The 23409-nt window shown below is 42.6% G+C and overlaps 1 long non-coding RNA gene across 1 annotated transcript; it reads left to right on the forward strand.

Moving 5' to 3' along the window:
- The first annotated feature begins 1113 nt into the window (after positions 1-1113).
- Positions 1114-23265, forward strand: LOC138356580 (uncharacterized). Its single transcript, XR_011224537.1, has 2 exons — positions 1114-1244; positions 22570-23265. It is a non-coding gene; the product is annotated as an uncharacterized lncRNA (long non-coding RNA).
- The last annotated feature ends 144 nt before the right edge of the window (positions 23266-23409 follow it).

Raw genomic sequence — 23409 nt, forward strand, 5'->3', positions numbered from 1 at the left:
TCCATGCTGGAGCCACATACTCCAGGATTGGTCTGACATATGTGGTATATAATGTTCTGAAAGATTCCTTACACAAGTTTCTAAAGGCCGTTTTTATGTTAGCCAACTTGGCATATGCTGCTGGTGTTATCCTCTTGATATGAGCTTCAAGGGACAGGTCTGGCGGGATATCAACCCCAAGGTCTTTCTCTCTCTCATACTGTTGAAGTATTTCATCTCCCAAATGGTACCTTGTATCTGGTCTCCTGCTTCCTATCCCTATCTTCATTACATTACATTTGCTTGGGTTAAACTCAAACAGCCATTTGTTCGACCATTCCTGCAGCTTGTCTAGGTCTTCTTGGAGCCTCAAGCTGTTCTCCTCTGTCTTAATCCTTCTCATAATTTTGGCGTCGTCAGCTAACATTGAGAGGAATGAGTCTATACCCTCTGGGAGATCATTTACGTATATCACAAACAGGATAGGTCCAAGCACAGAGCCCTGTGGGACTCCACTGGTGACTTCACGCCATTCTGAGGTCTCACCCCTCACTATAACTCTCTGCTTCCTATTGCTTAGGTACTTCCTTATCCACTGGAGCGCCCTACCAGTTCCAGTTACTCCTGCCTGTTTCTCCAGCTTATGCATCAACCTTTTATGGGGTACTGTGTCAAAGGCTTTCCGACAGTCCGAAAAAATGCAGTCCGCCCATCCTTCTCTTTCTTGCTTAATCTTTGTCACCTGATCATAGAATTCTATCAAGCCTGTAAGGCATGATTTACCCTCCCTGAACCCATGTTGATGGGTTGTCACGAAGTCTCTTCTCTCCAGATGAGTTATTAGGTTTTTTCTCACAATCTTCTCCATCACCTTGCATGGTATACAAGTTAAGGGCACTGGCCCTGGTTCAGTGCCTCAGTGTGTGTGTGTGTGTGTGTATGTGTGTGTGTGTGTGTGTGTGTGTGTGTGTGTGTGTGTGTGTGTGTGTGTGTGTGTGTGTGTGTGTGTGTGTGTGTGTGTGTGTGTGTGTTCTTTGCAAGAAAGTTACAATTGCTTATGAAACTCGTTAGACAACCCTCCCCATATCAACAACCACCAAACAGTGACTCAGGAATCAGCTCATGGCTGTAACCAATCAGCGTGAGGGCGAGCTGCGGCCTTCACATATAAGGAGAAGTCTTGCTCTCGCGTGTCTCACTCTCCTGCAGCTCTCGACGTCTCCAGCAGTCTGTCTCCAGTGCTCCGTCACCTTCAGGCACAGCAGGTTGGATAAGTTGTATGTTTCTTATTCTCATTCGTATATATAAATATATATATATATATATATATATATATATATATATATATATATATATATATATATATATATATATATAGCTATATATATATATATATATATATATATATATATATATATATATATATATATATATATATATATATATATATATATATATATATATATATATGGGGTCAAGTAGATGGACCAATAGAAAGCCTATTGGTCCATATTTCTTGATGCTTCTATATTGGAGCAGAGTCTTGAGGTGGGTAGAATATAGTTGTGCATTAATTGGCTGTTGATTGCTGGTGTTGACTTCTTGATGTGTATTGCCTCGCAAACGGAAAAGATGGGAAGCTGCCCTTTTTAGATGTAACAGTCATGGAAAAGAGCGGAGGTTTCCACACTGCAGTCTACACTAAGGAAACGAACATAGGAATGTGCCTAAATGCCAACAGCAACTGCCCAGACAGGTACAGGAGGAGTGTTGTTAACGCATATGTCGACCGTGCTCTCAGCCACAGCTCAGAATGGAAGCAAGTCGACGAAGAACTCTGTAGGGTAAGGCAGGTCCTAGTCAACAACGGCTTCTCCAATGGTTTCGTCGAAGACATCATAAGAAGGAAAGTGAAACGCCATGCAACCTCTGAAGAGAAAACTAACACAACACCTATACCCCCTATTAGACTATTTTACAGGAACTTCTTTTCCACAGCTCATAAAACGGAGGAAAGGGTCCTGAAAGATATTGTTAATAGAAACGTTATCCCTACAGACAAAAATCAGAGGATATAACTGACGATTTACTATAAAACCAGAAAAACGGCCAGCCTACTCATGAGAAACTCTCCAGACACAAAACAGAACGCTTTAAAAGAGACTAACGTCGTCTATGCCTTCAAATGCCCTCTTGGGGACTGTAAGCTCCAAAAAACCCAGTATATAGGCAAGACAACAACATCTCTTTCTAGGCGTTTAACGATGCATAAGCAACAGGGCTCCATTAAGGAACATATAATCTCTTCCCACAACCAAACCATCGCCAGAGAAATCCTAGTAAACAACACAGAAATCATCGATAGATACAGCGATAGCAGGCGGCTTGACGTTTGCGAGGCACTACACATCAAGAAGTCAACACCAGCAATCAACAGCCAATTAATGCACAACTATATTCTACCCACCTCAAGACTCCGCTCCAATATAGAAGCATCAAGAAATATGGACCAATAGGCTTTCTACATACACTTCTATTCAATACCCATTGTTTCGTGTTCTGTCTTGTGTTGATGAAATTAATACCCTATTAATGCCACCTCTTGTTCTGTCTTGTGTTGATGAAATTAATAGCCTATTAATGCCACCTCACCCCATCCACCTCACTAAAATGTAGATATAAAATCGGAGATGCGTAAGTTCTATTCAGTTGTGTATTTGTAAACTAAAGTCTTTGAAAATGTAATAAGTTTTACGAAACGCGATCATGTCGCGTCAGACTAGAAATAAAAATGAATTTTGGAGAATTGATTTTTGATTTACCTCCAACAGTGAAAAGAAATGTACGAAAGATTGAGAAAATTTGTGTTAGAATTATTAATCTTACTTTTTCGGTCATATTTAATAATATATATATATATATATATATATATATATATATATATATATATATATATATATATCATATTTAATAATATTTAATATTTAATAATAATTAAATTTATTTAATATTTATCATATTTCATATTTAATAATATAATATTCATATTTATATAATATATATATATATATATATATATATATATATATATATATATATATACAATATATATATATATATATATATATATATATATATATATATATATATATATATATATATATATATATATATATATATATATATATATATATATATATATATATATATATATATATATTGTATATATATATATATATATATATATATATATATATATATATATATATATATATATATATATATATATATATATTATTAAATATGACCGAAAAAGTAAGATTAATAATTCTAACACGAATTTTCTCAATCTTTCGTACATTACGCTTCACTGTTGGAGGTAAATCAAAAATCACTTCTCCAAAATTCATTTTTATTTCTAGTCTGACGCGACACGGGCGCGTTTCGTAAAACTTATTACATTTTCAAAGACTTCACAAATACACAACTGATTAGAACTTACGTATCTCTGATTTTATATCTACATTTGAGTGAGGTGGGAGGGGTGATGTGGCATTAACACAAGACAGAACAAGAGGGGATATTAATAGGGTATTAAAAGTATCAACAAAAGACAGAACAGAAACAATGGGTATTGAATAGAAGTGTTTGTAGAAAGCCTATTGGTCCATATTTCTTGATGTTTCTATATTGGAGCGGAGTCTTGAGGTGGGTAGAATATAGTTGTGCAGTAATTGGCTGTTGATTGCTGGTGTTGACTTTTTAATGTGTAGTGCCTCGCAAACGTCGAGCCGCCTGCTATCGCTGTATCTATCGATGAATTCTGTGTTGTTTACTAGGATTTCTCTGGCGATGGTTTGGTTATGGGAAGAGATTATATGTTCCTTAATGGAGCCCTGTTGCTATGCATCGTTAAACGCCTAGAAAGAGATGTTGTTGTCTTGCCTATATACTGGGTTTTTTGGAGCTTACAGTCCCCAAGTGGGCATTTGAAGGCATAGACGACGTTTGTCTCTTTTAAAGCGTTCTGTTTTGTGTCTGGAGAGTTTCTCATGAGTAGGCTGGCCGTTTTTCTGGTTTTATAGTAAATCGTCAGTTGTATCCTCTGATTTTTGTCTGTAGGGATAACGTTTCTATTAACAATATCTTTCAGGACCCTTTCCTCCGTTTTATGAGCTGTGGAAAAGAAGTTCCTGTAAAATAGTCTAATAGGGGGTATTGGTGTTGTGTTAGTTGTCTCTTCAGAGGTTGCATGGCTTTTCACTTTCCTTCTTATGATGTCTTCGATGAAACCATTGGAGAAACCGTTATTGACTAGGACCTGCCTTACCCTACAGAGTTCTTCGTCGACTTGCTTCCATTCTGAGCTGTGGCTGAGAGCACGGTCGACGTATGCGTTAACAACACTCCTCTTGTACCTGTCAGGGCAGTCGCTGTTGGCATTTAGGCACATTCCTATGTTTGTTTCCTTAGTGTAGACTGCAGTGTGGAAACCTCCGCCCTTTTCCATGACTGTTACATCTAGAAAAGGCAGCTTCCCATCCTTTTCCGTCTCGTAAGTGAAACGCAGCACGGAACTCTGCTCAAATGCCTCCTTCAGCTCCTGCAGATGTCTGACATCAGGTACCTGTGTAAAAATGTCGTCAACATACCTGCAGTATATGGCCGGTTTCAAGTTCATGTCGACTAAGACTTTTTGCTCGATGGTACCCATGTAGAAGTTTGCAAACAGGACACCTAGGGGAGAACCCATGACGACCCCATCTACTTGCTTATACATGTGCCCATCCGGGCTCAAGAAGGGTGCCTCTTTAGTACAAGCTTGGAGTAGTTTCCTCAGAATACTTTCTGGCATGTCAAGAGGAGTACAGGCTGGATCACGATACACTCTGTCGGCTATCATTCCGATTGTCTCGTCCACAGGTACGTTGGTAAACAGCGATTCTACGTCCAACGAGGCTCTTATCCCTGTGGCCCGTGTGCCCCGCAGTAAGTCCACAAATTCCTTTGGAGACTTCAGGCTGAAGGCGCAAGGAACATAAGGAGTCAGCAGGCCGTTGAGTCGCTTCGCCAGTCTGTACGTGGGTGTGGGTATCTGGCTAATGATTGGCCGAAGTGGGTTTCCAGGCTTGTGCGTCTTGACATTTCCATACGCATATCCAGGTTTATATTCCCCAATGATCTTTGGCAGGTGGAGTCCGGATTTCTTGGCGTTCACAGTTTCGATCAGTTTGTTGACCTTTGCTTTTAATTCGGCTGTAGTGTCCTTCGTTACCCTTTGGAACTTAGTTTGGTCAGAGAGTATGATGTTCATTTTCGCCAGATATTCGTCTTTTTTAAGAATGACATATATTGGCGACTTGTCACCTCTCCTGACAACTATCTCCTTGTTCTCACGAAGGCTTTTAGCTGCCGCTTTAAGCTCGGGGGACAGTATGGTGCTTCTGTAGTTGCCTCGATTCTTTCCTCCTTCTGCAATAAGTTCTGCTTGTAAGGTATCTTTGGTAGTGACCTTCTTTTGTGTCTCGAGGTCGAATATGTCGTCCAACAGAATTTCCAACTCTACTTTCCGGGCCATTTCACTCGGTCTGGACATAACATGACAGTTTATGCCCAGTTTTAGGAGAGTGACTTGGTCCTCAGTGAGGTTAATTCCTGCAAGGTTCAGGAAGCCATCTCTATGGCTTCCATAGGTCCTCCTCTCTGGAGGACCTATGGCAATTCCACGACCAAGAGATGGCTTCCTGAACCTTGCAGGAAATAACCTCACTGAGGACCAAGTCACTCTCCTAAATCTGGGCATAAACTGTCATGTTATGTCCAGACCGAGTGAAATGGCCCGGAAAGTAGAGTTGGAAATTCTGTTGGACGACATATTCGACCTCGAGACACAAAAGAAGGTCACTACCAAAGATACCTTACAAGCAGAACTTATTGCAGAAGGAGGAAAGAATCGAGGCAACTACAGAAGCACCATACTGTCCCCCGAGCTTAAAGCGGCAGCTAAAAGCCTTCGTGAGAACAAGGAGATAGTTGTCAGGAGAGGTGACAAGTCGCCAATATATGTCATTCTTAAAAAAGACGAATATCTGGCGAAAATGAACATCATACTCTCTGACCAAACTAAGTTCCAAAGGGTAACGAAGGACACTACAGCCGAATTAAAAGCAAAGGTCAACAAACTGATCGAAACTGTGAACGCCAAGAAACCGGACTCCACCTGCCAAAGATCATTGGGGAATATAAACCTGGATATGCGTATGGAAATGTCAAGACGCACAAGCCTGGAAACCCACTTCGGCCAATCATTAGCCAGATACCCACACCCACGTACAGACTGGCGAAGCGACTCAACGGCCTGCTGACTCCTTATGTTCCTTGCGCCTTCAGCCTGAAGTCTCCAAAGGAATTTGTGGACTTACTGCAGGGCACACGGGCCACAGGGATAAGAGCCTCGTTGGACGTAGAATCGCTGTTTACCAACGTACCTGTGGACGAGACAATCGGAATGATAGCCGACAGAGTGTATCGTGATCCAGCCTGTACTCCTCTTGACATGCCAGAAAGTATTCTGAGGAAACTACTCCAAGCTTGTACTAAAGAGGCACCCTTCTTGAGCCCGGATGGGCACATGTATAAGCAAGTAGATGGGGTCGTCATGGGTTCTCCCCTAGGTGTCCTGTTTGCAAACTTCTACATGGGTACCATCGAGCAAAAAGTCTTAGTCGACATGAACTTGAAACCGGCCATATACTGCAGGTATGTTGACGACATTTTTACACAGGTACCTGATGTCAGACATCTGCAGGAGCTGAAGGAGGCATTTGAGCAGAGTTCCGTGCTGCGTTTCACTTACGAGACGGAAAAAGATGGGAAGCTGCCTTTTCTAGATGTAACAGTCATGGAAAAGGGCGGACGTTTCCACACTGCAGTCTACACTAAGGAAACAAACATAGGAATGTGCCTAAATGCCAACAGCGACTGCCCTGACAGGTACAAGAGGAGTGTTGTTAACGCATACGTCGACCGTGCTCTCAGCCACAGCTCGGAATGGAAGCAAGTCGACGAAGAACTCTGTAGGGTAAGGCAGGTCCTAGTCAATAACGGCTTCTCCAATGGTTTCATCGAAGACATCATAAGAAGGAAAGTAAAAAGCCATGCAACCTCTGAAGAGACAACTAACACAACACCTATACCCCCTATTAGACTATTTTACAGGAACTTCTTTTCCACAGCTCATAAAACGGAGGAAAGGGTCCTGAAAGATATTGTTAATAAAAACGTTATCCCTACAGACAAAAATCAGAGGATACAACTGACGATTTACTATAAAACCAGAAAAACGGCCAGCCTACTCATGAGAAACTCTCCAGACACAAAACAGAACGCTTTAAAAGAGACAAACGTCGTCTATGCCTTCAAATGCCCACTTGGGGACTGTAAGCTCCAAAAAACCCAGTATATAGGCAAGACAACAACATCTCTTTCTAGGCGTTTAACGATGCATAAGCAACAGGGCTCCATTAAGGAACATATAATCTCTTCCCATAACCAAACCATCGCCAGAGAAATCCTAGTAAACAACACAGAAATCATCAATAGATACAGCGATAGCAGGCGGCTTGACGTTTGCGAGGCACTACACATCAAGAAGTCAACACCAGCAATCAACAGCCAATTATTGCACAACTATATTCTACCTACCTCAAGACTCCGCTCCAATATAGAAGCATCAAGAAATATGGACCAATAGGCTTTCTACAAACACTTCTATTCAATACCCATTGTTTCTGTTCTGTCTTGTGTTGATACTTTTAATACCCTATTAATATCCCCTCTTGTTCTGTCTTGTGTTAATGCCACATCACCCCTCCCACCTCACTCAAATGTAGATATAAAATCAGAGATACGTAAGTTCTAATCAGTTGTGTATTTGTGAAGTCTTTGAAAATGTAATAAGTTTTACGAAACGCGCCCGTGTCGCGTCAGACTAGAAATAAAAATGAATTTTGGAGAAGTGATTTTTTATTTACCTCCAACAGTGAAGCGTAATGTACGAAAGATTGAGAAAATTCGTGTTAGAATTATTAATCTTACTTTTTCGGTCATATTTAATAATATATGTCTACAGGAAAGACTGCTACCAAAATATACTAATATATATATATATATATATATATATATATATATATATATATATATATATATATATATATATATATATATATATATATATATATATATATATATATATATATATATATTGGTAGCAGTCTTTCCTGTAGACATATATTATTACATATGACCGAAAAAGTAAGATTAATAATTCTAACACGAATTTTCTCAATCATTCTTATGTTTCTTTTCACTGTTGATGGTAATTGAAAAATCAGTTCTCCAAAATTCATTTTTATTTCTAGTCTGACGCGACACTTGAACGCGTTTTGTAATAACTTATTACATTTTCAAAGACTTTTAGTTTTCACACACACAACTATTACCTGCAAACACTAAACAGAGTTCTTACTTATGCTATGCTATAAACAGCTTTCATTTGTCATTTTATACCCGCATTTTGGGAGAGGAGCGGAGGTTTCCCCACTGCAGTCTACACTAAGGAAACAAACATAGGAATGTGCCTAAATGCCAACAGTGACTGCCCAGACAGGTACAAGAGGAGTGTTGTTAACGCTTATGTCAACTGTGCTCTCAGCCACAGCTCAGGATGGAAGCAAGTCGACAAAGAACTCTGTAGGGTAAGGCAGGTCCTAGTCAACAACGGCTTCTCCAATGGTTTCGTTGAAGACATCATAAGAAGGAAAGTGAAACGTCATGCAACCTCTGAAGAGACAACTAACACAACACCTATACCCCCTATTAGACTATTTTACAGGAACTTCTTTTCCACAGCTCATAAAACGGAGGAAAGGGTCCTGAAAGATATTGTTAATAGAAACGTTATCCCTACAGACAAAAATCAGAAGATACAACTGACGATTTACTATAAAACCAAAAAAAACGGCCAGCCTACTCATGAGAAACTCTCCAGACACAAAGCAGAACGCTTTAAAAGAGACCAACGTCGTCTATGCCTTCAAATGCCCTCTTGGGGACTGTAAGCTTCAAAAAACTCACTATATAGGCAAGACAACAACATCTCTTTCCAGACAATTAACGATGCATAAGCAACAGGGCTCCATTAAGGAACATATAATCTCTTCCCACAACCAAACCATCACCAGAGAAATCTTAGCAAACAACACAGGAATCATCGATAGATACAGCGATAGCAGGCGGCTTGACATCTGCGAGGCACTACAAATCAAGAAGTCAACACCAGCAATCAACAGCCAATTAATGCACAACTATATTCTACCCACTTCAAGACTCCGCTCCAATATAGAAGCATCAAGAAATATGGGCCAATAGGCCCTCTGCAATTACTTCCATTCTTACCTTCAATACCCATTGTTTCGGGTTCTATCCTGTGTTGAAAGTTTTTTTCACCTTATCCAAAACTGTTGTAACATATCACCTCACCCAAAATGTCGGTATAAAATGAAAAATGAAAGCTGTTTAAATCATAGCATAAGTAAGAACTCTGTTTAGTATTTGCAGGTAATAGTTGTGTGTGTGTAAACTAAAAGTCTTTGAAAATGTAATAAGTTATTACGAAACGCGTTCAAGTGTCGCGTCAGACTAGAAATAAAAATGAATTTTGGAGAATTGATTTTTCAATTACCATCAACAGTGAAAAGAAACATACGAAAGATCGAGAAAATTCGTGTTAGAATTATTAATCTTACTTTTTCGGTCATATTTAATAATATATGTCTACAGGAAAGACTGCTACCAAAATATACTAATATATATATACATATATATATACATGCGAACAAGCCTGAATGGTCCCCAGGACAATATGCAACTGAAAACTCACACCCCAGAAGTGACTCGAACCCATACTCCCAGGAGCCACGCAACTGGTATGTACAAGACGCCTTAATCCACTTGACCATCACGACCGGACATAATGAGGTGATAGCCGAGGCTATTTGAACCACCCCACCGCCGGCACTCGGATAGTAATCTTGGGCATAGCATTTTACCAAATCACCTCATTCTTTGGGGCACACGTGAGGAACACAAATGCGAACAAGCCTGAATGGTCCCCAGGACAATATGCAACTGAAAACTCACACCCCAGAAGTGACTCGAACCCATACTCCCAGGAGCCACGCAACTGGTATGTACAAGACGCCTTAATCCACTTGACCATCACGACCGGACATAATGAGGTGATAGCCGAGGCTATTTGAACCACCCCACCGCCGGCACTCGGATAGTAATCTTGGGCATAGCATTTTACCAAATCACCTCATTCTTTGGGGCACACGTGAGGAACACAAATGCGAACAAGCCTGAATGGTCCCCAGGACAATATGCAACTGAAAACTCACACCCCAGAAGTGACTCGAACCCATACTCCCAGGAGCCACGCAACTGATATGTACGAGACGCCTTAATCCACTTGACCATCACGACCGGACATAATGAGGTGATAGCCGAGGCTATTTGAACCACCCCACCGCCGGCACTCGGATAGTAATCTTGGGCATAGCATTTTACCAAATCACCTCATTCTTTGGGGCACACGTGAGGAACACAAATGCGAACAAGCCTGAATGGTCCCCAGGACAATATGCAACTGAAAACTCACACCCCAGAAGTGACTCGAACCCATACTCCCAGGAGCCACGCAACTGGTATGTACAAGACGCCTTAATCCACTTGACCATCACGACCGGACATAATGAGGTGATAGCCGAGGCTATTTGAACCACCCCACCGCCGGCACTCGGATAGTAATCTTGGGCATAGCATTTTACCAAATCACCTCATTCTTTGGGGCACACGTGAGGAACACAAATGCGAACAAGCCTGAATGGTCCCCAGGACAATATGCAACTGAAAACTCACACCCCAGAAGTGACTCGAACCCATACTCCCAGGAGCCACGCAACTGGTATGTACGAGACGCCTTAATCCACTTGACCATCACGACCGGACATAATGAGGTGATAGCCGAGGCTATTTGAACCACCCCACCGCCGGCACTCGGATAGTAATCTTGGGCATAGCATTTTACCAAATCACCTCATTCTTTGGGGCACACGTGAGGAACACAAATGCGAACAAGCCTGAATGGTCCCCAGGACAATATGCAACTGAAAACTCACACCCCAGAAGTGACTCGAACCCATACTCCCAGGAGCCACGCAACTGGTATGTACAAGACGCCTTAATCCACTTGACCATCACGACCGGACATAATGAGGTGATAGCCGAGGCTATTTGAACCACCCCACCGCCGGCACTCGGATAGTAATCTTGGGCATAGCATTTTACCAAATCTTACATTTGTGTTCCTCACGTGTGCCCCAAAGAATGAGGTGATTTGGTAAAATGCTATGCCCAAGATTACTATCCGAGTGCCGGCGGTGGGGTGGTTCAAATAGCCTCGGCTATCACCTCATTATGTCCGGTCGTGATGGTCAAGTGGATTAAGGCGTCTTGTACATACCAGTTGCGTGGCTCCTGGGAGTATGGGTTCGAGTCACTTCTGGGGTGTGAGTTTTCAGTTGCATATTGTCCTGGGGACCATTCAGGCTTGTTCGCATTTGTGTTCCTCACGTGTGCCCCAAAGAATGAGGTGATTTGGTAAAATGCTATGCCCAAGATTACTATCCGAGTGCCGGCGGTGGGGTGGTTCAAATAGCCTCGGCTATCACATCATTATGTCCGGTCGTGATGGTCAAGTGGATTAAGGCGTCTTGTACATACCAGTTGCGTGGCTCCTGGGAGTATGGGTTCGAGTCACTTCTGGGGTGTGAGTTTTCAGTTGCATATTGTCCTGGGGACCATTCAGGCTTGTTCGCATTTGTGTTCCTCACGTGTGCCCCAAAGAATGAGGTGATTTGGTAAAATGCTATGCCCAAGATTACTATCCGAGTGCCGGCGGTGGGGTGGTTCAAATAGCCTCGGCTATCACCTCATTATGTCCGGTCGTGATGGTCAAGTGGATTAAGGCGTCTTGTACATACCAGTTGCGTGGCTCCTGGGAGTATGGGTTCGAGTCACTTCTGGGGTGTGAGTTTTCAGTTGCATATTGTCCTGGGGACCATTCAGGCTTGTTCGCATTTGTGTTCCTCACGTGTGCCCCAAAGAATGAGATGATTTGGTAAAATGCTATGCCCAAGATTACTATCCGAGTGCCGGCGGTGGGGTGGTTCAAATAGCCTCGGCTATCACCTCATTATGTCCGGTCGTGATGGTCAAGTGGATTAAGGCGTCTTGTACATACCAGTTGCGTGGCTCCTGGGAGTATGGGTTCGAGTCACTTCTGGGGTGTGAGTTTTCAGTTACTGACTTCTGTTGGTGTGGGTTAACAGTGAGACCCCCTCCTGTTGGTGGGTTAACAGTGAAAAACCCCTCCTGTTGGTGTGGGTATATATATATGTATATACATATATATATACATATATATATACATATATATGTATTTATATATATATATATATATATATATATATATATATATATATATAACTGAAAACTCACACCCCAGAAGTGACTCGAACCCATACTCCCACAACTGGTATGTACAGGTATATAGTCCTGGGGACCATTCAGGCTTGTTTGCATATATATATATATATATATATATATATATATATATATATATATATATATATATATATATATATATATATATATATATATATATATATATATATGCGAACAAGCCTGAATGGTCCCCAGGACAATATGCAACTGAATATATATGCAACACCTATATATATATATATATATATATATAGGTGTGCAAAATTGCTTGCGGGGTTGCAAGTTCGAATGCTTTTTTTAGATCAAGGAAGATCACTGTAGCCAGGCCTGAGTTAACTGTTCCAAGTAATGTTGCTATGCAGTTGGCAGTACCTACTCCTCTAGTGAAGCCAAATATGTGTTTATGCTGATCTCCAGTCTTCCACAGTAGCCTATTTAAGACCCTCCGTTCTGCAGTTTTACTAATGCATGATATAAACGAAATAGGTCTGTAATTGCCAGGTTCTTTCGGCTTAGGAATTGGAATAATATGGGCTCTCTTCCAAGAGGTCAGTAGTTTGCCTTGCTGCCAAGATGCATTGATAACGTTCAATATCCCTTGTACTCCAGCAGGACCTGCATGTGCTATCATTGGGTATGTAATGTTATCAGCGCATGGTGCAGTGTCTTTACCATCTTTTTTTGGCTCTGATTAGTTCTTGTTTGGTGAAGAGACAGTCACATTCGTCATTTATAGTTATGCTCTCATGAATGGCTGTCAACCTCTCATGTTTTAATTGTTCTTGCTGCCTTCTGACCATTGCAGGAAGCTGATATGAAGCCGCTCTTCCTGCAAATTGGAGAGCAAGTCTTTCAGCCTCCTGCAATAGTTGAAAACATGCTTGTGGTCGGGCTGGTCGACCTGATATAGTTTTAATCTGACCCGACATCTAGCCAAGACTACTATGTTCATTTAGAGTTTGACACCACTCAAGCCATCTTGCCTCCTTTATCTCTCTAGAAACTCGTCTTGCTTCAGATATCACCACTCCTAGCAGAGTTCTTCTTTCTGGTGAGGGAGTTTCTCTTTAGATAATTGCTGAAGATGTTGACTTTGGTTTTGTTCTTTATCATTACTATAAAACCAATAGTTATTTCGTTTTGTGTTTCCTGGGATAATGTTTGGAATAGCTTTGTTTGCAGAAGCTGCAATGGCTTCTTGCAGATGGTCTCGTGTATGTTCGAATCCTCAGGTGGCGTGTATGTGGTATATAATTTTTCAAGATCCTATTAGTATAAATATTTCAGTTGGCTTTTTTTTTAATTAAATTCCACCTTGGTTGTGCAGGTGGTGTAGGAAGTCGTTCTATGTTTAGTGTTGTGACAGTAGCATAGTTGTCACTGGTGATTACCGGGTCTACTTCCCCCTTCGCCTGACTTCTGTTGGTGTGGGTTAACAGTGAGACCCCCTCCTGTTGGTGGGTTAACAGTGAAAAACCCCTCCTGTTGGTGTGGGTTAACAGTCAGACCCCTCCTGTTGGTGTGGGTTAACAGTGAGACTCCTCCTGCTGGTGTGGGTTAACAGTGCGACCCCTCCTGTTGGTGTGGGTTAACAGTGAGACCCCTCCTGTTGGTGTGGGTTAACAGTGAGACCCCTCCTGTTGGTGGGTTAACAGTGAGAACCCTCCTGTTGTTCTTGGTTAACAGTGAGAACCCTCCTGTTGGCGTGTGTTAACAGTTAGATCTCCTCCTGTTGATGGGTTAACAGAGAGACTCCTCCTGTTGGTGTGGGTTAACTGGGAGACCCCCTCCTGTTGGTGTGGATTAACAGTGAGACTCCTCCTGTTGGTGTGGGATAACAGTGAGACCCCTCCTGCTGGTGTGGGTTAACAGGTGTGACCCCCTCCTGTTGGTGGATTAACAGTGTGACCCCTCCTGTTGGTGTGGGATAACAGGGGTAACCCCCTCCTGTTGGTGGTTTAACAGTGAGACCCCTCCTGTTGGTGTGGGTTAACAGTGAGACCCCTCCTGTTGGTGTGGGTTAACAGTGAGACCCCTCCTGTTGGTGTGGGTTAACAGTATGATCCCTCCTGTTGGTGTGGGTTAACAGTATGATCCCTCCTGTTGGAGTTGGTTAACAGTATGACCCCTCCTGTTGGGTAGGATGAAGGGTGTGACCGCTCCTGGTACTCACCTAGTTGTGCTTGTGGGGGTTGAGCTCTGGCTCTTTGGTCCCGCCTCTCAACTCTCAATCAACTAATGTACAGGTTCTTGAGCCTACTGGGCTCTATCATATCTACACTTGAAGCTGTGTATGGAGTCAGCCTCCACCACATCACTGCCTAATGCATTCCATTTGAGAAACTTGTATGTGGTGATCATGTCCCCTCCTAACTTTTCTGTCTCCCAGTGACGTTAGGTTTAATTCCCTTAGTCTCTCCTCGTAGTTCATACCCCTCAGTTCGGGTACTACTCTGGTGGCAAACCTTTGAACCATTTCCAGTTTAGTCTTATGCTTGACTATATATGGACTCCATGCTGGAGCACAATACTTCAGGATTGGCCTGACATATTTGGTATACAAAGTTCTAAATGATTCTTTACACAAGTTTCTGAAGGCCGTTATAATGTTATTCAACCTGGCATATACCGCTGATGTTATCCTCTTGATATGAGCTTCAGGGTCAGGTCTGGCGTGATATCAACCCCTAGGTCCTTCTCTCTCTCTCTCTGACTCATGATGTATTTCATCTCCCAAATGATACCTTGTATCTGGCCTCCTACACTCTACACTTATCTTCATTCCGTTCCATTTGCTTCGGTTAAACTCTAACAACCATTTGTAAAACCATTCCTTCAGCTTGTCCAGGTCTTCTTGATGCCTCAACCTGTCCTCCTCTGTCTTAATCCTGCTCATAATTTTGGTGTTGTCAGCATACATTGAGAGGAATGAGTCTATCTCCTCTGGGAGATCATTTACGTATGTCAGAAACAGGATAAGTCCGAGTACAGAGCCCTGTGGGACTCCACTGGTGACTTCACGCCAATCTCAGGTCTCAACCCTCACTGTAACCCTTCTTCCTATTGCTTAGGTACTTCCTTATCCACTGTAGCACCTTACCAGTTACTCCTGCCTTTCACTCCAGCTTATGTACCATCCTCTTATGGGGTACTGTGTCAAAGGCTTTCCGACAGTCCAATAAAATGCAGTCCGCCCATCCTTCTCTTTCTTGCTTAATCTCTGTCACCTGGTCGTAGAATTCTATTAAGCCTGTAAGGCAAGATTTACCCCTCCCTGAACCCATGTTGATGTTGATGGGTTGCCACGAAGTCCCTTTTCTCCAGATGTTAAGGAGACTGGCCTGTAGTTCAGTGCCTCTTGTCTGTCACCCTTTTTGTATATTGGGACTATATTAGCCGTCTTCCTTATTTCTGGTAGGTCTCCCGTATCCAGTGGCCTATTACACACCATGGAGAGTGGCAAGCAAAGTGCTCCTGCACACTCTTTCAATACCCATGTTGAGATTGCGCCCGGGGCTAACAGCCTTTCTCACGTCCAGATTCAACAGATGCCTCTTGTCTTCATCTCTTGTAATTCTGAACCCTTCCAAGTCCGCCTTGTTTACTGCCACCTCTCCTAGCGCGATGATCTCACCTCGTTCTATTATGAAGACCTTCTGGGACCTCTTGTTGAGTTCCTCACACACCTCTTTGTCATTCTCTGTGTAACTCTCCTCACCTGCTCTAGGTTTCATCACCTGTTCCTTCATTATTGTTTTCCTCTTGATGTGATTGTGGAGTAGCTTTCGTTCAGTCTTGACTTTATTAGCTAATTCATTTTCATACTTTTTCTCAGCTTCTCTTCTCACACTAACATACTCGTTAATGGTTCTTTGGTATCTCTCTCTCTACTTTCAGGTGTTCTGTTATTTCGGAGGTTAGGGTAAAGTATCTGACTAAAGTGAGTATCCGACTCACTAAGGGTAAACATCAGATCAAACATAGGTGGTTCATTTTTCCCTCTCAGTCTTGTCGGTCCCTTCATGTGTTGGCTTAGAATGTTTCTTGTTGACACGTTCAGCAGCTTAGCTCTCCATGTGTCCGGTCCTACATGTAGGTCTCTGTTCTTCCAATTTATCTTTCCGTGGTTGAAGTCTCTCATGATTAGTAGTCTGGATTCGTTCCTGCTAGCGACAGAAGCTGCTCTCTCTATTATATTGATGGTGGCCATGTTGTTTCTATCATATTCCTGTCTGGGTCTTCTGTCGTTCGGTGGGGGGTTATCTATGACTACGTCTATCTCCCCACCACTACTATGGTGGGGAGGATGAAGGGGGTGACCACTCCTGGTGGGGAGGATGAAGGAGGTGACCACTCCTGGTGGGGAGGATGAAGGGGTGACCACTCCTGGTGGTGAGGATGAAGGGAGTGATTTTCACGTATTGGAAATTGGAGACAGAAAGAAAGAAAGGAAAATAACTCATAGGGTGAAGGAGGTGGAGAGGTGGAAGGGGAGGAGTGAGGAAGAGTGATCAGGGGAAAGTGAAAGTTTAGAATGAGAGAGAAAGAATGAGAGAAAGGAGGAAAGTAGAAGAGTAGAATATAAAGTGCTGCCACCATTCATTCAATAGTTAATTATAAGACAAGAAATGGAACTTGTCTGCACAACAATATTTTCTTATGTTCTTATATATCAACTGTATGTATGTAATTATATAGTCAAGAATATTACGTCACCATATTCAGAAAGTACAAATCAGAGTGCTCCTCACTCCAGCTTTTACTATCCAAGATCTAGGGGTCAGAATTAAAGACTATTTAAAAAATAGATTAATCATTTATAAATTTACTATTATGGGTATAATAATTCAACCATTTCATTTGATGTTCAAATGTCAACGTTAATTCATAATTATAGTCACCACACACAGGAAATTGAGAGCAACTCCGGCTGACTACACCTGAAAATCACACAAAACTTTAATTTGAAAACACAATATATGCCAACCTTATAAGTTCACTCCCGAAAGTTTTTGAGAATAGAATGGTAGAGAAGAGGGAGGGGGGATAGGGTACGGCTGACAGATTCCCCACTTGGCCTGAGTTGCTGGAACCTCTCTGGTGTGGCGAGGCTTCTCTCTTTCTGTATCTATCTCTAATGTACAGTTCCACAGGTATTTAAGGGGTAACCGGGAGCTAGACACTACCTACCAGGAGATAGCCTCTGGCTCTCTTCCTACCCCACCTAGACAGCAGGTTGTTTCATGGAAACCACAGAGCCATCCGTCTGGAATTATCAGCTTAGCAGAGAGCTAGATCACCTGATGCGACCTGGTCTTTATAACGTGTGAACAATTAACGCTTGAAAAGGTGTTACATTTTCATTGCTAAGGCCGACTCCCTGGCGTCACTAAAATCTTGTGTGACTGACTCTCGCTGTATGTGAAATATTAAATAAAACCATTTATGGTGTTACGTCTTCTCATCTCCCCTTAATAAAGTTTTTGCAACACTGCTAAAAGCAAGTAAGCAGGGTTTGAAAACTTTATAGAAAAAATACATCCTAGGTAAACAATTACTCATCATCCTACTCTAAATTGTAAACAAGATATCTGGAATCTCAGGCAGGAAGGCGTCACTGCTTGGTTTTGTAGCTAGTCTGGCGATGTGTTTCTTCAACTCAACTGCATCAGTCGCTGCTCCTTCGGGGACGTGTAACAATGCCAACCAAGGAAGCTGTATTTGCACTGCTCACAGTACCGTGGATGTCGGTCGACTCAGCTTATTTTGAATTGGCCCCACGTCCGTCTTTCTGAGGGATGTACACTGGGGTTCTTCACAGCAATAGGAACTACAAGTTTCGAAACCTCTATTAAGTTGGCACTGTAGAACCCATTCCACTACTGTCCTCCTTTTGCTCCAGCACGGCTTCTTCAGAGAACTACTTCCGTCCGCCACATTAAGTTCACAGGACGCAGGAGGCATCTCTGAACAGAGGGACATGCTTGCCGGAGCAGCGGCCAATTAAGGCAAATGATCCTGTCTTGCAATACGCTCCATGCAATGTTGCTGACACCAGCGAGGGACACTAGGCATCATGTGGGGGCATGGCCTTATCTTCTCTTCCATCTTTTCTCTTCCTTTTTCTTTCTTATTTCTTCTCTCTTCTTTATTCCCACTTCTTTCTTCTCTCTTCGTTCTTCTCTCTTCTGTTGTTCCATGGGTCGTAGACAAGCGACCTGGAAACCACTGGGGTCCGTCCGTGCTGGGGTACTTCCTGGGCGGACCAATGTTTGTGGGACAGACAGGAGTCGTTGTTGTTTTTCTTCTGTATTCAGTGGGTCGTCTGGGGTCGTCAGCAGGACGAACTAGGGTTCAATGGGATCCCGATGGCAGTAGGACATCGTCCTCTGGGGTCCAATATGGTTGTTATGGAGAAGGTGAGAGACAACTTGGGGTTCAATGATGGCCAACCGAGTGGGCTGACTTGGGGTCCCCTGGTGGTGGTGGACCCATCATGTAGCCAGAGGGAGGCTGGTCGTCGTGGTGGTGAGGAACGGCCATGAGTGCGGCACAAGGCAGCTGTTTCTGTCCTTTGTATGTGTGCGCCTCTCCTCTTGACTCCCACCTGGGAATGAATATATGGGTACAATATCTGTGTTCCAAAAATGGTGTGTCATATACATATATTATAGGGTTTCCACAGATCAGTCATACTGCTCTCCTCCTGGTAATGGCTCAAAACTTCAATCATAATTACATATATGCAAAGATGAGTGGAAATGACTTGGTGGAACATAAAATCGTACCAGATTAAAGTTAAGAAAAGTGAACAAGGTAGTCACTACTTTCAAAGTGTCACTCATAAAAATAAATACATCTCAGCAATAAAAATGTTGATGCAACTGGAGACTTATATAGCACTAATCTGACTCAACTGTACTGTTCCTAATTAGAGTTCCTAAATTAGTGGCTACTCCTACACCCTAAAGCTGCAGCCACCTCACACTGCTCAGAATTGTTGTCCTCGTCCCTCTGTGGGTCCACTACTCAAAAATGTCACAGCACCATGACCAGACACTAATCTCTCAGCGTACTCAGAGGTTAAGTCTACTGGCACACTAGTCCCTTCTAGCGTGCTGTACAATACCAATACAACTCAGGTTATTGCATCTGAATGGAGTAAAACTGTCAAACGTGATAACGATTGATTGATGATTGATTGATAAAGATTAAGCCACCCAAAAGGTGGCACGGGCATGAATAGCCCGTAAGTGGTGGCCCTTTTGAGCCATTACCAGTATCAATAGATGATACTGGAGATCTGTGGAGGTGCGACTGCACCCTGCGTGACGGGAGATGCCTCCCGTGTAAACGTGATAACGTGAACAGTTGAGCTTAATACTACAAGCCTCCTCACGTCACCAAAAGAATGTCTACTCCGCTCAATCGCAATCTGTTTCGGGTTTACCGTCGAACTCCGGCTAGTGTGTCCTTGGCTAAACCTTCCTATCCCTACAATACCCAGACCTGCTCTCACAATCATGGAATGGTCACATAAATATGTTGGGGAATATGACATGAAATATGTATTAATCATTAAAACAAAACAAAATATGTTTACAGAAACTATTACTTCCTATAAACTATCTATATTTCACTATACAAGCTGATACATCTTATTAATGAAACTGTTAATACTACACCACACTTGTGATTCCACAGCTGACCTGTACACCAGCACGGCTGGGTGCCACCCTGGGTGGCCGGGTGACACCCTGCCCAAGCAACTCTATCACTTTGAGATGCATTTCTTTCTTGTCTCAATAAACATACTTGAACTTGAACCTCACTCACTCAGCTGACCTCCACAAGCTACCGCCAACTGCTAAGTTTCCAAATAGCCAAATATTACCCACTATCACAAATGTCACTACACACAAGTTATGGAGAACATTCCCTCAACTTACGGATCTTCCAAAACCACGAGAACATGTCACCAGAGAATCACAATCTTCTAACCTGAAAACTCGTTTATTCGCGAATGTTAAATGCGTGGTATAGTCTTCCTGATGGTGCCTGAGTGGCAAGGACACGTGGGACTGAACAATGTGAATTAACACCATCTACATTAAACATTGTTCAACACCGCTGCTACCATTGTAACGTATCAGAAATTGGAGAAAAAAAAAGAAATGAATATAACTAATAGGGTGAGGGAGATAGTGAGGTGGAAGGGAGGAGTGAGGAAGAGTGGTCAAGGGAGAGGGAAGTTTAGAATGAGAGAAAGGAGGAAAGTAGAAGAGTAGAATATAAAGTGCTGCCTCTCTACCTCGTTTTACTCTTCTACTTTCCTCCCTTTTCCTTCTTTCATCCATTTCCTTCTCATCCCATTTTCTCTCATTCTAAACTTTCCCTTTCTCATGACAAATCTTCCTCACTCCTCCCTTCCACCTCTCTACGTCCTTTACCTTATGAGTAGTTTTATCCTTTCTTTCCTCAATTTCCGAGACGTTACAATGGTGGGATACCATCAGTGGGTTAAGTGGCATTCCTCTACCCACTAACATCAGTGGCTTAAGTGGCATTACTCTGCCTACTAACATCAGTGGCTTAAGTGGCATTAATCTGCCCACTAACATCAGTGGCTTAAGTGGCATTACTCTGCCCACTAACATCAGTGGCTTAAGTGGCATTCCTCTGCCCACTATCATCAGTGGCTCAAGTGGCATTAATCTGCCCACTAACATCAGTGGCTTAAGTGGCATTAATCTGCCCACTAACATCAGTGGCTTAAGTGGCATTACTCTGCCCACTAACATCAGTGGCTTAAGTGGCATTCCTCTGCCCACTATCATCAGTGGCTTAAGTGGCATTAATCTGCCCACTAACATCAGTGGCTTAAGTGGCATTCCTCTGCCCACTAACATCAGTGGCTTAAGTGGCATTCCTCTGCCCACTAACATCAGTGGCTTAAGTGGCATTAATCTGCCCACTAACATCAGTGGCTTAAGTGGCATTACTCTGCCCACTAACATCAGTGGCTTAAGTGGCATTCCTCTACCCACTAACATCAGTGGCTTAAGTGGCATTCCTCTGCCCACTAACATCAGTGGCTTAAGTGGCATTAATCTGCCCACTAACATCATTGGCTTAAGTGGCATTAATCTGCCCACTAACATCATTGGCTTAAGTGGCATTACTCTGCCCACTAACATCAGTGGCTTAAGTGGCATTCCTCTGCCCACTAACATCATTGGCTTAAGTGGCATTCCTCTGCCCACTACCATCAGTGGCTTAAGTGGCATTCCTTTGCCCACTACCATCAGTGGTTTAAGTGGCATTACTCTGCCCACTAACATCAGTGGCTTAAGTGGCATTACTCTGCCCACTAACATCAGTGGCTTAAGTGGCATTCCTCTGCCCACTAACATCATTGGCTTAAGTGGCATTCCTCTGCCCACTACCATCAGTGGCTTAAGTGGCATTCCTTTGCCCACTACCATCAGTGGTTTAAGTGGCATTACTCTGCCCACTAACATCAGTGGCTTAAGTGGCATTCCTCTGCCCACTATCATCAGTGGCATTCATACACCCATTAGCATCAGTGCCTCCAGTTACATTCCTCCACCCACTGTCCTCGGTGATATTCTTCCCAACACTACCTTCCATGCAGGTATGTCATTTAATATTCATAGGAACAAGAGGTGATGGTTCATAAACGGAGGCCCTGGCCCCGCCAACGACTGGCCTCTGAAAGCCCCACACCGCCCACGTTTCATCTTGAAAACCTTATTATGGGCTGACCATTAATTAATCTGCAACCTCATATAAACAAATAGAACTTCATAGATTTAGATTGCACTTGCATTCTAAATTTAGAAACAAACCAAATTATAATATTTAGCCATATGGTGAAGGAATAAATTATTATGTGAGAAATCTGGTCGATTTCTTATATCGTTTCCTATTTCACTTTCACAGAAGATATGGCAAACCGGCGCAGTTGTCAGCCAACAGTTGTGAGTGAGCGGGCCAGGTTTGTGCGTCTGTGGGTAGGTGGAATGTCCCTCCGAGCCATTGCTGAGTCATCTGGTGTGAGTGTGTCGACGGTGTTCAGGTGGATACACCGCTGGCGGAGGGAAGGCAGCGTCCACGCAAGACTCTGGCAACAAAGACCTCATAAAAGGATTTCTGCTTTCCGTGCAGTGACGTCACCTACTGCGTACCCCGCGTGTTCTGCTGCTCTGATGAGCTGGGCGTCGCGCAGTCCTTCACACTCCAGCACTAATGTAATCCACGACAACCCGAACATTTTCTATAATTGTTTAAGCGTCTGCTGCAACGCTCAAAAACGTCTTCCAAGTGAATTTCGTCGATAGAAGCCGTGGACCAACGGAACCTCATGGTGAGGGAGGCAGAATATTTTGTTTCAACAATGTGAATCAAACAGTTGCCGCCCTTCTAACTTAAATAGAACGATGATGAATAACAGCTTCAATATGCATCAAAATCCTCCAATATCAAGGCAAATCACCCAACTCATTGTTCCTCACACAAATGTGTTGTGGATTCTGAAAACAACTATAATATTATTATGTGAATAATTTATATATATACTATTGTAACACCTGATTGTTGTGTGTGAGTGAAAGGAACAATTAAAAAAATATAAGAAGATTTTAAGAAGATAATTCCATCCTCAAAGAAGGACCACAATTTATGTCAAAACAGCTTCCTTTAATAAGCACGAAAAAACTGAATATAAACAAACAATATGCTCAGATGAACTAAATAGTATTGCACACGATATTTTGGAGCTAA

Source organism: Procambarus clarkii, chromosome 73 (assembly GCF_040958095.1).
Source record: "Procambarus clarkii isolate CNS0578487 chromosome 73, FALCON_Pclarkii_2.0, whole genome shotgun sequence".
NCBI classification, from domain to species: domain Eukaryota; kingdom Metazoa; phylum Arthropoda; class Malacostraca; order Decapoda; family Cambaridae; genus Procambarus; species Procambarus clarkii.